Source organism: Schistocerca nitens, chromosome 4 (assembly GCF_023898315.1).
Source record: "Schistocerca nitens isolate TAMUIC-IGC-003100 chromosome 4, iqSchNite1.1, whole genome shotgun sequence".
Classification (NCBI taxonomy): domain Eukaryota; kingdom Metazoa; phylum Arthropoda; class Insecta; order Orthoptera; family Acrididae; genus Schistocerca; species Schistocerca nitens.
The window spans coordinates 500,205,020-500,221,904 of NC_064617.1; the positions used below are offsets into that span (position 1 = coordinate 500,205,020).

The window sequence follows — 16,885 nt, forward strand, 5'->3', positions numbered from 1 at the left end:
ATAGCACCATTCATTACATTAAGGTAGACGAGTATTGGATAGTAGAAAAAGAAGGAGAGGGGAAAATAGTATGATGTGCACTGGAGATCGGAATGAGAGGAACCCGCCTGCTAGGATTTGCCACAGAGCACAAATTAATAAATGCAAACACATCGTTTAAAAATCATGGAAGATTGTTCTTTACGTTGAAGAGACGTGATACGCCGGAAGGATTCAGACAGATTATATAATACAGGGTGATTCAAAAAGAATACCACAACTTTAAAAATGTGTATTTAATGAAAGAAACATAATATAACCTTCTGTTATACATCATTACAAAGAGTATTTAAAAAGGTTTTTTTTCACTCAAAAACAAGTTCAGAGATGTTCAATATGGCCCCCTCCAGACACTCGAGCAATATCAACCCGATACTCCAACTCGTTCCACACTCTCTGTAGCATATCAGGCGTAACAGTTTGGATAGCTGCTGTTATTTCTCGTTTCAAATCATCAATGGTGGCTGGGAGAGGTGGCCGAAACACCATATCCTTAACATACCCCCATAAGAAAAAATCGCAGGGGGTAAGATCAGGGCTTCTTGGAGGCCAGTGATGAAGTGCTCTGTCACGGGCTGCCTGGCGGCCGATCCATCGCCTCGGGTAGTTGACGTTCAGGTAGTTACGGACAGATAAGTGCCAATGTGGTGGCGCTCCATCCTGCTGAAATATGAATTGTTGTGCTTCTTGTTCGAGCTGAGGGAACAGCCAATTCTCTAACATCTCCAGATACTGTAGTCCAGTTACAGTACCACCTTCGAAGAAAAAGGGACCAAAAACTTTATTGGCTGAAATGGCACAGAAAACGTTCACCTTAGGCGAGTCACGTTCATACTGAGTTGTTTCCCGCGGATTCTCAGTGCCCCATATACAGACATTGTGACGGTTGACTTCGTTCGAAATGCACGCTGAACAACTGTCGTCGATTCACTTCTGCCGTACTCAATAACACAAAAAGCTTTCTGTTGAGCGGTCGCCATCTTAGCATCAACTGACGCTGACGCCTAGTCAACAGCGCCTCAAGCGAACAAATGTACAACTAAATGAAACTTTATAGCTCCCTTAATTCGCCGGCAGATAGTGCTTAGCTCTGCCTTTTGTCGTTGCAGAGTTTTAAATTCCTAAAGTTGTGGTATTCTTTTTGAAACACCCTGTATTATGACAGATACTTGCAAACTAAATTTCTTCTTCTTCTCTTCAAGTATTAGACGAAGCTATTACAGTAGCCATCTTTCTCGTGGGCCTTCCTCTATCTCTTCTTCGTTGGCACATAATTTCCAGCCTTTAAGCGAAGTATCTCGGTATCCGTACTTTCTAGCTGTTCGTTCTATTTTCATCTATAATCTACAATTATATCTTTTAGACTAAGTTTTACTAAGTTCAATTTTTATATCTTTGCTGGAGCCATATATCACCTCACATTTTAGATAATTATAGCCCTAAAATCTTCTGAATACCACTAATTTGGTTCTATGTTTTCTTTCCCCATCAATGCCACTAGTCCTACATTCTTCTGTTTAGATCTCCATGTCAAATTTTGCTCTTACTGTATTTGTTGCGGCAAGTAAATTACTTTCCGAAGAACCTATTATTTATCTACTACGATCATTGGATCGTCGGCATATAGTAAGTTATTTAAACAGCCGCGCTGTGTAGGTACGCAACATTTTGATATCCTGTTTTGCATATATGCATTATTTCATGTATGTAAATGTAGAACAGGGTTGGAGAGATACAGCAGCCTGGTCGTACTCCTTTGTTAGTTGATACCTCATTAAGTCATTCTTCCATCGAGACCTAGAGTGATAGTCGTGTTCTGATATAAACTTGTTATTGCTTGTATTAGATGTTCCAGATATCAGTGATTCGTCATTATCTTCCAAAGTTTCTGTCTATTGACAGTGTCAAACTCTTTCTTTAAATCGATAAAGGCAATCGGAGATTATTTTTTACATTCTCTGCGTTTTTGTGCCATCTGCTGTAATATAAAAACTGCATCTATCTTGAAGCTTCCTTACCTGAAACCCGTATGTTCCTCATGCAGTTATGTTTTCAGCATAAAATCTTAGCATAAAACTTGTGTGCAGAATCCATTAAAATTATTGCTCTGTAGTTACTGGAAGTGATATCGCTCCAGCAATCTTCCAGTCCTCTTTCAACCTCTGTATAAGAGGTGTATCTATCATAGAGGTTGATTTGTTGCTAGGTTGATTTGGGGGTGAGACCAAACAGCGAGGTCATCGGTACCATCGGGTTAGGGAAGGATGGGAAAGTAAATCAGCCGTGCCCTTTCAAATGAATCATCCGGGCATTTGCCTGAAGCGACTAAATCAGGATGGTCTGACGCGGGTTTGAACCGTCGTCCTCCCGAATGCGAGTCCATAGATATTCCGTCATTCCTCCACATTTTAGCATTTCAGCATTCCTACTATCTTTTCCTATCGCTTTACTGTTCTTAAGGCAGATGTTATTTCGCAAGACTGTATTTTATCTAATCCCTATTGGTTCAATTTCAGTTTCTTGTTCTGGACCATAATACCATAATCCTTTACAATATTTTACCCAGAGTTCTTCTTCTGCATTATTTATTTGAATCTTCTCCTTTCTCTGTTGAGATCGAAACTTCTAAAACGTTATACGCCATGTGCTTTCTCCTGTGATCATTTTAGACATTAGAAATAAATCTATCTTAATGTACCTGGTGTGCTTTTCTTACTAAAGAATATCTTCTCTCCTTATGCAATATATATATATATATATATATATATATATATATATATATATATATATATGCTGAAGAGCCAAAGAAATTGTTACACCTGCCTAATATCGCGTAGGGCCTCCCCCGAGCACGCAGAAGTGCCGCAACACGTTTCTGAAGTAGTGCTGTACGGAATTTACACTACAAATCCTGCAGGGCTCTCGATAAATCCGTAAGAGTACGTGAGGGTGGAGATCTCTTATGAACAGCACGTTGCGAGGCATCCCAGATATGCTCAATAATGTTCATGTCTGCGGAATCTGGTGGCCAGCGGAAGTGTTTAAATTCATAAAAGTGTTCCTGGAGCCACTCTCTAGCAATTCTGGACGTGTGGAGTGTTGCATTGTCCTGCTGGAAACGCCCAAGTTCGTAGGAACGCTCAGCGAACATGAGTGGATGCTGGTGATCAAACAAGATGCTTACGTATATGTCACCTAGCAGAGTCGTATCTAGACGTATCAGGAGTCCCATATCACTCCAGCTGCACACACCTCACAGCTTTTCAGAGCCTCCACCAGCTTGACAGTCCCCTGCTGACATGCAGCGTTAATGAACTCATGAAGCTGTCTCCATACCCGTACCCATCCATCCTCTCGATTCTATTTGAAACGAGACTCGACCGACGAGGCAACTTGTTTCCAGTCACCAACAGTCCAATGTCGGTGATGACGGTCCCAGGCGAGGCGTAAATCCTTGTGTCGTGCAGTCATCAAGGGTACAAGAGTGGGCCTTCGATTCCGAAAGACCATATCGATGATGCTTCGTTGAATGCTTAGCACGATGACACTTGTTGACGGCCATAATTGAAATCTGCAGTAATTTGGGGAAGGCGTCGCACTTCTGTGACACTGAAAGATTCTCTTCAGCCGTCAGTATATATATATATATATATATATATATATATATATATATATATATAGGGTGTCCCAGCTATCTTGTCCAGCCAAAATACCTCTGGAACAATAACAGCTATTGGAAAACGACTTTCACCGGTATCAATGTAGGGGCTGGGGCCCATGAATGTACATATTTGGAAATATTTTAAAACGAAAACATATGTGTTTTTTAACACAAACTTATGTCTTTTTAAATGGACCTCCTATATTTTTCTTCAGCAATCCATAGCATGACAAAGCACATACACAATGGCGTTGATTGCATCGCAATATTCCCATTATATCCCGATGTATTAAGACGCGAAGTTGACGCTTGAAACACCCGACATGCGCTGATAGCGCACGTCCCGAGGCTCAGGCGTGAACCCCATGCTGCCCGTAATCGCGATGTGATTAACATGTGTAATCACACCTCCATACTTATCAAGATGTCCGAAACGAATAATACGGTCTGCTGCCATCAACTCTCATGAGCACATAATGGTTTCCCTCTTGCACGTTTTACGTATCTACGTACACAATATGAACCATATATATATATATATATATATATATATATATATATATATATATATATATATATATATATATACGTGTGTGTGTGTGTGTGTGTGTCGCAGAAGTGCAGCCCCTTCCCCAAATTACTGCAGATTTCAATGAGGGCTGTCAACAAGTGTCAACGTGCTAAGCATTCTACGAAACATCATCCATATGGGATTTCGGAGCCGAAGGGAAGGCCCACTCTTGTACCCTTGATGACTGCACGACACAAGGATTTACACCTTGTCTGGGACCGTCAACACCGACATTGGACTGTTGATGACTGGAAAAATGTTGGCTGGTCAGCATTATATCCCCATTCCAAATATTTAGGCCCTTACTTTCCGTTATGTTTTTGTTTTTCATCGAGAGCTACTCCTGCTACTCAATAAACCAGATTTTAAACTGCAAAGCATATCCAGGAGAAGAATTGATCTCTAATCCTAATTCATAATTTATTGGTTATGAAATACAGAATGGTTGGAAATTAATGATGTTAAAACTGGGTATGTCGAAACAGCAGGAGAGTGTTGAGTGTTTGAAAGGGAGGTTTAGTTAACGGTTGCTGGAAAGAAATTTAAAAAAAAAATTGAAAATGTATGGGTAACATGGAGAGTTGGGAGAAGACACTTGAGTAGGATTTACGAGAAGATAAGGATTGTGTGTCCGGCCACCAGGATCGTCGTTATAGCGGACGACTGTCTTAGGAAATACGTTTTTTAATATATGGTTTAGGAGAAATTCAGGCTAAGTAAATATTGGAAGCTTTTTGTATTGTTGGTGGTGTGAGGTACGTGCTAAGGCGAGTGAGAACCAACAGAACTGACTTAATGGAAAACGTGTTTTGGAAGAGAATATTGTGCTATCGGTCCAACCGGATTAGAAAGAGAGAGAGAGAGAGAGAGAGAGAGAGAGAGAGAGAGAGAGAGAGAAAGAAAGAGACAGAGACAGAGAGAGAGACGAGTAAGTGTAAGAGCCAGAAAGGGAAAAGATCTTAATTCTGGTAAAAGGTGGCAGTTGTCTTGGACGTTGAGGAAGAATGTACACCTGGAAGTTCGTGAAAGTAATTGTAGTAAGTTGTGTCTTTTGAAAGTCACAAGTCAAGAAGTGAATGGAGCTTTCTACTGTGAAAGTGAGGCCAACCGAGTAGATGACTTTTCCTCAGAATTACTATTCCATCTGATACGCAAGAAATTATCATGTCCAACTAACAATCAAGTCCAAATCTGTAGGCAGCGCCGCTAATGAAGTTCAAAATCTGGTACCAAATGGACGTTTATTATTGACAGCAACGTACAGTCGGAAAAGAACTGATTTCATGGAAGGAGAGTGCAACTGTTTATAAAAATATCGAATATTCCAAAATCGCCACGCGGGGTAGCCGTGCGGTCCTGGGGGACATTGTCACGGTTCTTGCGCTCGCCCCCCACCGCCTCCCCCCCCCCCCCCCCCGGAGTCCTCCCTCGGGCATGGATGTATGTGATGTCTTAGATTAGTTATGTTTAAGTAGTTCTAAGTCTAGGAGACTTATGACCTCCGATGTAAAGTCCCATAGTGCTCAGAGACATCTATCTGCTCGTGTGGACTGTGGTAGTGCTTCATACGGAAGACGTGGACAAGATCTCTGCACTTTTGTCTTCTTGATGAAAGGTCATAATCTTCGACTTAATATGTGACGGCCGACAATCGACGAAGGTTATGTGGCCCAAAGTAGCGCTTTATTACTTTTTCCGACAGTACCAGGCTTAAAATCCTTACCAAGTCTAATCTTCTGGCCGGTGCTTGGCTTGGCGGTATTTCTCCCGGGCGCCCAGCGTCCTTATACGCGACAGCTGGCCTTCTTCCTGAGTCCTGGTGAAGAGGTGTTTCACATACTCATCCTCAGACCATCCGGCTGAAACGGAGAGAGTGTAAGCTTTATCGTTTTGGCCTCGCGACAGTCGCGCTGAGTTGTGTATGGATGTCACAAGGGTTACTATTGTATCCCAGTGTCTCTATTCGACGTTGAAGTTCATCGAGAGCACATCTATCAACGTCTTATTAAAGTGTTCTATGACGCCACTCATCTATGAACGGTAGGTTACTGTCATTATGTGGGTTATATTGCAGTGTGAAATTGCCACTGATACTAGTGCCGACGTGAAAACGTTTTCACACTCAAAGATCATCACATGGTGTGCTCCCTGTTTCAAAATGATGTCTTCTACAAGAAACGTCACGATTTCCAGAGCTTAAGCTGTCAGCAGAGTTTTGTTGGCAGCATAGTTGGTCAGTTAGTCATTGCAGACTTTTATCCATCGTTTCTCCTTTTTCGACTTCACTAAGTTCCCCAAATGGTCGATTCCAACTCGTTGGTGGTTCTGGTACAAGATATACTGGAGGTAATTGTAGCGTGCACCTCCGTCATGGGCAAGCATTCCGTAGAGTGGCTCACATAGTGTCTAACAGATGGATGGAAACTAGGTCTAGAATCTTCACGAATCTCAGGTGACCATATGCTGGAGCGTCATGGAAACACTTCAGAGATAGGTGACCATAGATGAGCTGGCATGATGAACAACCAGTTCTTCCCTATTTGTTTATAGTTCCTCTTATACACTACACCGATTATTAACTGGAATCTTCCTTTGGTCAGTTCCTTCTCCTTCAAGCCCTCTACAGTTTCCAGCGTTATTGGTTCTTCCCTCTGTTCAATAATAGTGTCATCTAATGCAGACTGAGATTTCGTCCACACTGTTCTGGTCTGCTAAATTATTCCTTGAAAAACAGACAGCATCCTCGTGTTTGTGTCTGTTTGTGCACACGTCTGTCATATCGTATTCCTGAAGCTTCAGTGTTCAGCTCACCAACCTACCCAGTGGATCCTTCAGGCTAGCCAGTCAACAAAGAGAATAGTGCCAGAATTAGATTTTCACTCTGCAGCGGAGTGTGCGGTAATATGAAACTTCCTGGTGGATTAAAACTGTGTGCCGGACCGAGACTCGAACTCGGGACCTTTGCCTTTCGCGGGCAAGTGCTCTACCAACTGAGCTACCCAAGCACGACTCGCGCCCCGTCCTCACAGCTTTACTTCCGCCAGTACCTCGTCTCCTACCTTCCAAATTTAACAGAAGCTCTCCTGCGAACCTTGCAGAACTAGCACTCCTGAAAGAAAGGATATTGCGGAGACATGGCTTAGCCACAGCCTAGGGGATGTTTCGCAGGAGAGCTTCTGTTAAGTTTGGAAGGTAGGAGACGAGGTACTGGCGGAAGTATAGCTGTGAGAACGGGGCGTGAGTCGTGCTTGGGTAGCTCAGTTGGTAGAGCAATTGCCTTCGAAAGGCAAAGGTCCCGAGTTCGAGTCTCGGTCCGACACACAGTTTTAATCTGCCATGAAGTTTCAAGAGAGTGGTGGTTCATTACAATGGGGAATGGCTTGCCAACTAAATTTTGTTGGAAACTGTTGATCGCCCAAACAACTGCAAAGCAATCTTTTTCGGGTTTATGGTAATTCACCATTTCGGTGTCTTCTTGAATGTGCACTGGTACTGCACCTACCCCATAACCACCAGCATCAGTGTGAAGTTCTGTGTCAGCATTCTTGTCATAGTCACAGCACTGGAGAAAATTTTAGCACTTTCTTAAGGATAAGGAAAGATTTTTATTTCACCTCGTTCCACGAAAATTTGATATCTTTCTATAGCAAGTTTTGCAAAGAAAGTACCTTGCTACATAAGCCCATTATTGCTCATCAGTTGTATGAGCATATAAATGCGTCCAGGAGTCGATAATCTGTGATCTTATTTTCTCAGTTTTCAGATTCAGGTAGAGGCCTGCAGTCTGGACACACTTCAACAAAGTTACCGGATAACTTAGATGGTCCTTATATGTCTTCAAAATAACGACACTATCACCCAGATGGCAAAGATAGAGTGTCAGTTTAATGAGTCGCAGCATGTTGTCCATCATAGAATAGAATGTGGTTGGAGTGTTACACATTCCAAATGTCATATCTTTAAACTCATATAGAGCATCATCAGTTATGAACACAGTCTTTTCCCGGTCATCCTTGTCAACCTCTATTTCCAGTAGCCTGTCTGCATGTTCATAGATGAGAAATAAGAGGGTCACTCCAAAAGAAATGCACACTATTTTTTTTAAAATCGATCTTTTATTCTACATGTTTGAAAGTTTTACAGTGTGTAGATACATCCTTTAGGAACGATATTTTCATTTCTTCATATAATTTCCATCCCTCTTAACTGCCTTACGCCATCTTGTAACCAGCGCCTGTATACCTGCACGGTAAAATTCTGGGCCAACCTGTTGGCGCCACTGTTTGGCAGCGTGCACAAGGGAGTCATTATCTTCAAACCTTGTTCCACGAAGAGAGTCTTTCAGTTTCCCAAAGAAATGATAGTCACATGGAGCCAGATGAGGACTGTAAGGCGGGTGTTTCAGTGTTGTCCATCCGTTTTGTGATCGCTTCCATGGGTTTTTGTCTGACATGTGGCCGTGCATTGTCGTGCAACAGCAAATCATCCTGCTTTTGCCGATGTGGTCGAACACGACTCAGTCGAGCTTGAAGTTGCTTCAATGTCGTCACATATGCATCAGAATTTATGATGGTTCCACTTGGCATGATGTCCGCAAGTAAGAGTCCTTCGGAATCGAAAAACACCGTAGTCATAACTTTTCCAGCAGAAGGTATGGTTTTGAATTTTCTTTTCTTGGGTGAATTTGCATGATGCCACTCCATTGATTGCCTCTTCGTCTCTGGTGAAAAATGATGGAACCATGTTTCATCACCTGTCACAATTATTCTAAGAAATTCATCTCCACCATTCTCGTACTGTTCCAAAAGTTCTCTGCATACCGTTTTTCTTGTTTCTTTGTGAGCCGCTGTCAACATCCTGGGAGCCCGCTTGCCACAAACCTTTTTTAACGCCAAGACTTTCAGTATTCTGCAAACACTTCCTTCCCCTATACCAACGTAGCGTGACAATTCGTTCACTGTGATGCGTCTGTCAGCAGTCACCAATTCGTTAACTCTCTGCACATTGTCTGGAGTGTGTGCAGTACGAGGCCTGCCGCTGCGAGGACAGTCTTCAATATTTCCGTGCCCGCTTTCATCATGTAAGCTGCTTGCCCACTGACTAACTGTACTGCGATCGAGAGCAGCATCTCCATACATCTTTTTCAACCTCTTGTGGATGTTTCCCACTGTCTCGTTTTCACAGCACAGGAATTCGATGACAGCAGGTTGCTTCTGACGAACGTCAAGTGTAGCAGCCATCTTGAAGACATACTGTGATAGCGCCACTCACAGGAACAGGTTGAACTAAGTTTGAAAACAAGCGGTAAGAATGTACCTACACACTGTAAAACTTTCACACATGCAGAATGAAAACTGTATTTTTACAAAAATAGTGTCCATTTGTTTTGGAGTGACTCTCGTATTTTGCTTCTTTCAAGCAGTGCATGGCGTCGTTAATGCACATGATTTTGTTGAGTCGTTGGTAGTCGATGCAGGAATGCCATGTGCCGTCATTCTTGTTGCCAAGGATCACGGGAGAGAACCAAGGACTCTCTGAAGGTACAATGATTTCAGCTTGCAGCATCTTCACTTCCGCCTGGGTTATCCGTCGTTTAGCCAGTGCTAATTTGGGAGTGCTAATTTTTTCGTGGAAGATCCTCATTGTTGATATGCTATTTTACCATGAGACACTTGCTGGATTTGTAAGCATCCGAAAACATATGCAGAATGACTATCACTCATCGACGTTATTACTCGTTGAGGCCAAATCTTCTTGGTTGTTACTTGATCCCCTGTATAGTCTGTAGTGGCAGAAGAGTACGATTTTTCGTTGTTTACACTTAGCTATCCTTCCTGGCCTGGTTCTGGTGTCCCTGTGAACATACCTTTCGGGATGAACTGTGGTTGCTTGTGACAATATCTGATAAAAAGCTCTCCTTGACAACCGACAATCCTTTTTTGTGAGCCTGTGGAGTATTCTGCAGTCGACAAAAGCTTAACAGTTGAACTGACCATCCCTATTGACAACAGGAACTCGTCTCAGTGATGATGTCCTCATAACAACTACTTCATCGGCAAACAATCGCTCAGAGGGATCTTTGCCGTGTGTGCTTCCTGGAGTAGCTTCGTCGGTCTGGAGCTCTGATCTTCCACAGTCTGTGACAGCTTGTGATGCCGGTAAGAAGTCGAAGGGCAAAGTTCTGTTATTGATGGTTATTCTTGCAATACATGTTCCTTTCAAGTGGACGTGTACCCCATCTGCGACTTTCAGCACAATGACTTTCGTATCATGCAACATATGCTTTAGCTGACGACGATAATCTTCCGATGTTACAGAAAATGAAGCTCCTGAGCCGATTAGCACCCGAACATGTTGGCAGTCGATAAAAACGTTAGTGAGATTCCTGACAACTTAGTGACTGCCGTCTATGGAGAATTTTCATATGTGGTGCCTCACCTCCACAGAAGTCTCCTCGGATATTTTTCTTGAAGTCGATGGCTACTCTTGTGGCTGGTACCTTCTTCGTAGGGTGGCGGGGAACGGCTGCGGCGTATGTGAACCTGGTCAAAGGTAAAGCGAGAGGATTCGTCCCACAGATCATCTATAATCGTTTGAAGCTGACTAGGTGCAAGGAAGCGATTTAATGATTGATGGCGGCCTAGCAGTCCTCGAAAATCCGCCTTATCTATCTGCAGTTGTGTACAACGTATCCAGGGCGACCACAGTGGAAATACCTATAGGGTGTTACTCGTGGTGTAGGAGTTGGTTGTATCTGCGTTGGTAAGGTCCTGTGTTGTCATTTCATGGTTGCAGCATAAGTCCGAGTTGGCCGAGTTCGCAGTTCTTGGCGCGTTCGTCTGGTGGCGGTGACTGGTGCTAAATATCGATACTCGTCTTCTTCAACATCGTATATTTCCTCTTGACCTACTGCGTCGACATTCAGGACTGCTAACTCTTATGCACTTGGTCAGATATTTCTGGTAGCCATACAATGCTGTTTCGCCTCTCGTTCTCCCTGATTTATAAAGAAAGACGGGCTCAGGCACAACTGCTGTAGGGACCACATTCGGCAGTCGGTCATATCTCTTTAGTCCAACTTTTTTTCCGTTGCATTTCTTCAGTTATCTGGCACCACTAGATGAATTCCTCTGTCGTTGTGACACAAATGCTAGGTACAGGTCTGCTACGATTGCTATCATCGAGTATGAGGTTTTGATGTCTACTGTCATGTTCGGATACACGATGTGGCATAGAGCAACCTAACTTAACCTAACCTAACCAGCATATTCTGTATGTAAGTGTACGTTGGGAACCGTTCTTCGGTTGTTCTTCCTCCTCTAAGCAGACTTGCTGCTGATTGTCTCCAAACGTTTTCTTAAATTCGGCATAGAGTTATTCTCAGCTATGGAGCTTCTCTTCGTTGTTCTCGAACCACTGATGGCCTGTGCCGTCCAAGTAAAGGTACACATTTGCCAAACACATCATGTCAGTTGGTCACTCAGTCAAACCCCTTTAGCCATTTCGTCAGGTCATGACCAGCGTCTCCAGAAAACACTGACTCATGCCTGTTGTGCAACTGTCATACTGCTGTTTTGGGATCACTCTGTCTCCTTAACATGCAGATCTTAGAAATGATGTATTGCCTGTATTCCGTCCTGTCCGTCGAAGCGACGGCTTTTACGTTAAATACATGGAACCACAGTTGTGTAAATGTTTTCAAATACCCGGCGTCTCCACTATACTATGTCACCTCTAAACCACAACGCTGCCTTCGGATCAGAAGACAGAATACTCAATGAAGTTAAACACTTAGTACTGAGAGAACGTTTATTACTCATACCAACGTGCAGCCAGAACAGAGTGCATCTGTTTGTATAAAAATCGGATAGTCCAGAACGCTGTTACTTATTCAAACCGCGTATTCAAGAACATATAAACTTTGCAGACAAAGGACACTTAAGGAACTTCCAGAAAGGATGTATTTTGTAAATAAGAAAAAAATTGGTGGTTATCAGGTTTGAAGCGGCAGCCTGCAGATACGCGATACGTGACGCTAGGCTCTACTCCACATTACATCCAGCACATCTAGCCACAGTACACGGGGTAGTCGATTTGCCCCTGACTTCAAGAAGAACATAATAATTTCAAATTCAAAACAGGAAGACGTCAGTGTTACCGAGTTATCAGTTTGATAAGCCATATCTGCGAAATTTGTGTACGAATATTTACACAAGAATGAGAAAACTGACATAAGTGAACCTTGGCAAAGACGAGATTTGGTTCCGAAATAATGTTAGTGTTTAACGCCACAACGGGATCATTGGAGACGGAGCAAAAGTTCGGAATAAGGAAGAATGACTAAATAAATAGGCCGTGCTCTTCTAGATCGCGGCATTTGCGTTAAGCAATGTAGAGAAATCACGGAAAACCTAAACCAGGATTGCCAGATGGGATTTGAACCGTCGTCCTCCCGAATGTGAGTCCAGTGTGCTTGTGCTAACCAATGTGCTACGTCGATCGGTTTTCGGGTCCGAGACATGTAACCACACGAGACGCAATACGGAGTAACGGTTGATTTGGAGAAGCTTTTGACGGTACTGTCTAGAATGGATTCTTTCAGATTTTCAAGATAGTAACGATAAATACAGGAAGCGAAATGACGAAAAGGTTGAAAAGGAACCAGGACCAGAAGAGTGAAAGGCTGATGAGATAGACAGCAAGGTAAAATTTGAAAATTGATTGAAAAAGTTTCTCATTGGCAACTCCTTCTATTCCGTAGAAGAATTTCTATGTTTGTAATGTATAAAAGGTGGTAGGTAGGAATTGCTAACTCAGTCTGTGTATTTTGTTTTTACTTCGGGGAAAAAAATAATAATTATATGGTGATGTTTAGAGTGCAAATAGATGTACAAAGTAATTTGCAATATGAATGTTAAATGACTCGTTCCACATCATGACGATTTATCGTGCAAAATGGTCCATGGAACGTGAAGGTAACTAACTAACATCTTGGGCATTCCTGTTGGAAACATTCCTCTTTGTCTAGTCAGTGGTTACAAATAGTGCATCCAGTGAAACAACTCAGTTCGTACAATTCTCCCACATTAATAGTGATAAATATCCCGTTCTCTGCATGTATACATTTCAGGCGTAAGGGTAAGTATTGAAGCTGGTTCTTGAATGTAGAGTAGCGATGGCAGACTTTTCTGCGGTACGAGTATGGTCACGCCTCTGCAGAATAGCCTGCACAGAGACTGCTACTGTTGTCTTCAACATTTTGTAGTAGATCACATCAGTTCACTCTTTGGAGTTGCATTATTATTCAATCAACAGTTAATAACTTTTATTTCAATGTATTGTGATTATAACCAAGGGCCAAGACCCCGTTGTATCGTATTCTTCTAAAAGTTGATCACTTGCACAGTCTGTAGTCCTGGAAGGATCTGAGGAGCGATTTTCACAGTATCTGATGAGGCACAAGTGATAAGGGAGGTTAAGAATGTAACATGCCGATTATAGCCGCGGCATGGTGCATTTCTTGACTGGTCGCGGACCTTATCCCACGCACTTAAACCGCGTGAGTCAAAGAGAAACACCTACATGTACATGCGGAGGTATGGAAACCCCCGAACACACAATCCTATCCTGCGGGAAATGCAGATAACACAGGAACACACCAGGAATACAACACTTACAAACTGAACGACCCATATACGATGCAATGAGAACACCAGAATTATGGGACGAACTAAACGTACTGACTGAAAAAATCTCAGATGAATGCCATAAAGAGTACAGACGCGAGAGAACGTACAGACGACAAACCTAGATGCAACACCTACATAGACGCCGTAGTGTGGAGGATGAAAACCGAGACAGAAAGAACACCGACAGAAATGCATTGGTCTAAACATAATGCACAGATATCACAATAGATTACACATAACTAAAGCTCAACATGAATAGATGTAAACAGTGTTGGCGCATCGTTGCAATTGCCACAGGCAAACACGGCACTTTAATCCTGTTAATAGCGTAATTATCTTAGTAACAGCTTCAGTAATTAGCCTAGAAATTAGATTAGCGTAGATATTCTCAGTTAATGGTAAGCAAAGGATTGGAGACTGAGGATCAATGGCTTGACGACTAATTCTGAGGCTTACATCCTCAGTTCTGCAGGGTGGAGGCACTGTAAACTTCTTCCTTTCCTATCTTCTTTCCTCTTCGTCATTCTAAACTATATTTTTTCATTACTTTTTCAAAAGTTAAACTTCATGTAAATATTTGTTAAACGTTTTGGGAAAGTTGCCATAAAGGAAAGAAAAGAAAAATAAATAGCAAACAAAGGTAACCAAGTAAAACAAAATAAAAGAGACAAAAACAAAGCACAATCAACTATGACCCGCCTCCACGTGGCGGGATACGGGCAACGGTACGACCGGATGTGGGAACTGGTGTGGAGGTTCAGCCATATCAGCGCCCATATACCGATCGCAGCGGCTAAGTGGTCAATAAAGACCCACCTTAAGCAATTAGGTGGTGGGCCGTAAAATCAGGGCGGCAAGTGAAAAAAAAAAGTATCCGATATTCAATCATCCAAACTATATCTGCCAATTACTAGGTGCGCGATATATTGTGTTTGTTATGGTAGCTACTCCTGCTTTTAATTTTCAATGTCAGACTGTGTTGCAACATTGGTTATTTGGTCATGAATTTATTGATTATAAAGCATAGTTTCACTACGTGGGAGTCTACAAATAACTCTCACTACAGTAGTCCAACTCTAAAACTGAATACATTTTGCAAATCTAACGGCTAAGAGTCGCCAGAACAGTGGTACTACTTGAATATGTGTCGTATATAATGGCCGAAGTTGCTAGAGGTGGTATATGGAGCAGTGTAAATACGATATCTGAGCTGTCTGATACACACAGGCATGTCGCGCGTTAACGTGGAGTCGTGAATCAAGCATTTGTCACAGGCCACCGGAGATTACATAGCAGTCTGAGTTCCCGAGGCAACCGTGTCTAGAACCGCGGAGAGAATTTTTTAAAACGCGTCAACCGCTGGACAGAACGACCATAAGTGTTTGATGAACAGACCTCCCGTTGCCCCCGCAGAGCTAAGCAGGACTTTCAGTAGTCTGTGCTGAGTCAGACAGTCGCTGATTTCAGTGTGGAGCGTCAGGAACCCATTTCCAACAGGACTGTTTGGAGATACTGTCCAGTCACATTAATATTACTACGTGTCAAAAGCCTGAACAACCACGTTTTTGCAGCGCGGACCGTTGCCAGACGAGCAGAAAGCTACCGACAGCGATCTGGAGTCATGCCACTTCAAGTGCCGTGCGCTAGGTTTCTAGGTTGAGGATCAATGGCGCGAGCAACCCGATCGAAGTGGTCCCACAGATTCTCTATTGGGTTTAAATCTGGGCAGTTTCGTGGACAGAGGAATACGGTGGACACATCCTGCTCCTATTCAAATCACGCACATACAATGCAAGTTTTGTGACACATTGCATTGTCCTGCTGTTAGAAGCCATCGTGCCAGAAAGACAGAAGCTGTATATAGGGGCGACAAGGTCCCCAAGGATCTATTGTGCCTTCGAGAATGACGACATCATCCAAAGAATGTACTCTGGTCTAGACCCTTCTAGCGATTATTTCAGAGTATTTGCTTTCAAAGGATTCAGGCTGCAAATACCAATGGCTGATGGAGCATAAACAGTGATTCATCTGAAAACGCCACCTGTCGCCATTTGTGGACATACAGTTGCGGTACTGGCGAGCAAAATTCCAACCTTCGTTGCCGCTGAACAGCAGTCATCTTGGGTGCATGAACCAGGCACCTGCTACGAAGGCCGATATGCAGCAACATTCGCTGAAAAGTTGTACAAATCTCTACAGCCAGCGTTCACCTCTTTCATCTATAGTGCACCACAGATGCCTCGGTGCTGACCTGGACAGTGCCATTTTACCGTGCACGGTATACTGTAACCACGGCGGTATACGAACTGTTTACCAATTTAGCCGTTTCGGAAATGCTGAAAGACGATGATCATGCCCTGCACTTCCTATTTCTTTCGTTCCTAAGGTATTTATATAGCCGTATTCCCATGTTACCGTCAACATTTTTGTAGCTCCCCAATCAGTTCGTCGATCAGTACAGGTATAGCCGTCAGTTTTCTCATTCCAGTCACTTCGAGAGATGTATGTGCAAAGAAGTAACACTCAGGTGCGGCGTAAAGGGATCACCTCTCAGCCTCCTTTTGTCAGAGCAGACCTTACCACCCACATTCTCAGTAGTCATGAATCTTCCAGCCTTCGATATATAGCATGTACTGACTTTTACCATTACGGTCGTTTTAGATGTCCTCCAGGCAAGTGATAGAGCCCTGCTAATTCTTTAGAAATGCCATCAAGTTTCGACAGCACTGTTCCAATAGTTAGAAGGCCGTGTAGGCCTTTATCCGTCATTGGCTATTTAGAGAGCTACCACAGCTAGAAAAAAACTGTACACTGAAACTGAAAAACTGGAAGAAATTTACAACCATGCGGTTGCTTACGTCCGATATGTTTTACGCTTCGTACTGCTTCTAGTGATCTATAATCAATGATGTAATAGAATAGTAG

At 42.9% G+C, this 16,885-nt stretch overlaps 1 non-coding gene across 1 annotated transcript; it reads left to right on the top strand.

The window, feature by feature from the left end:
* Window positions 1-7,517: 7,517 nt before the first annotated feature.
* Trnas-cga (transfer RNA serine (anticodon CGA)) lies at window positions 7,518-7,592 on the top strand. The gene has a single exon. It is a non-coding gene; the product is annotated as a tRNA-Ser (tRNA).
* The last annotated feature ends 9,293 nt before the right edge of the window (window positions 7,593-16,885 follow it).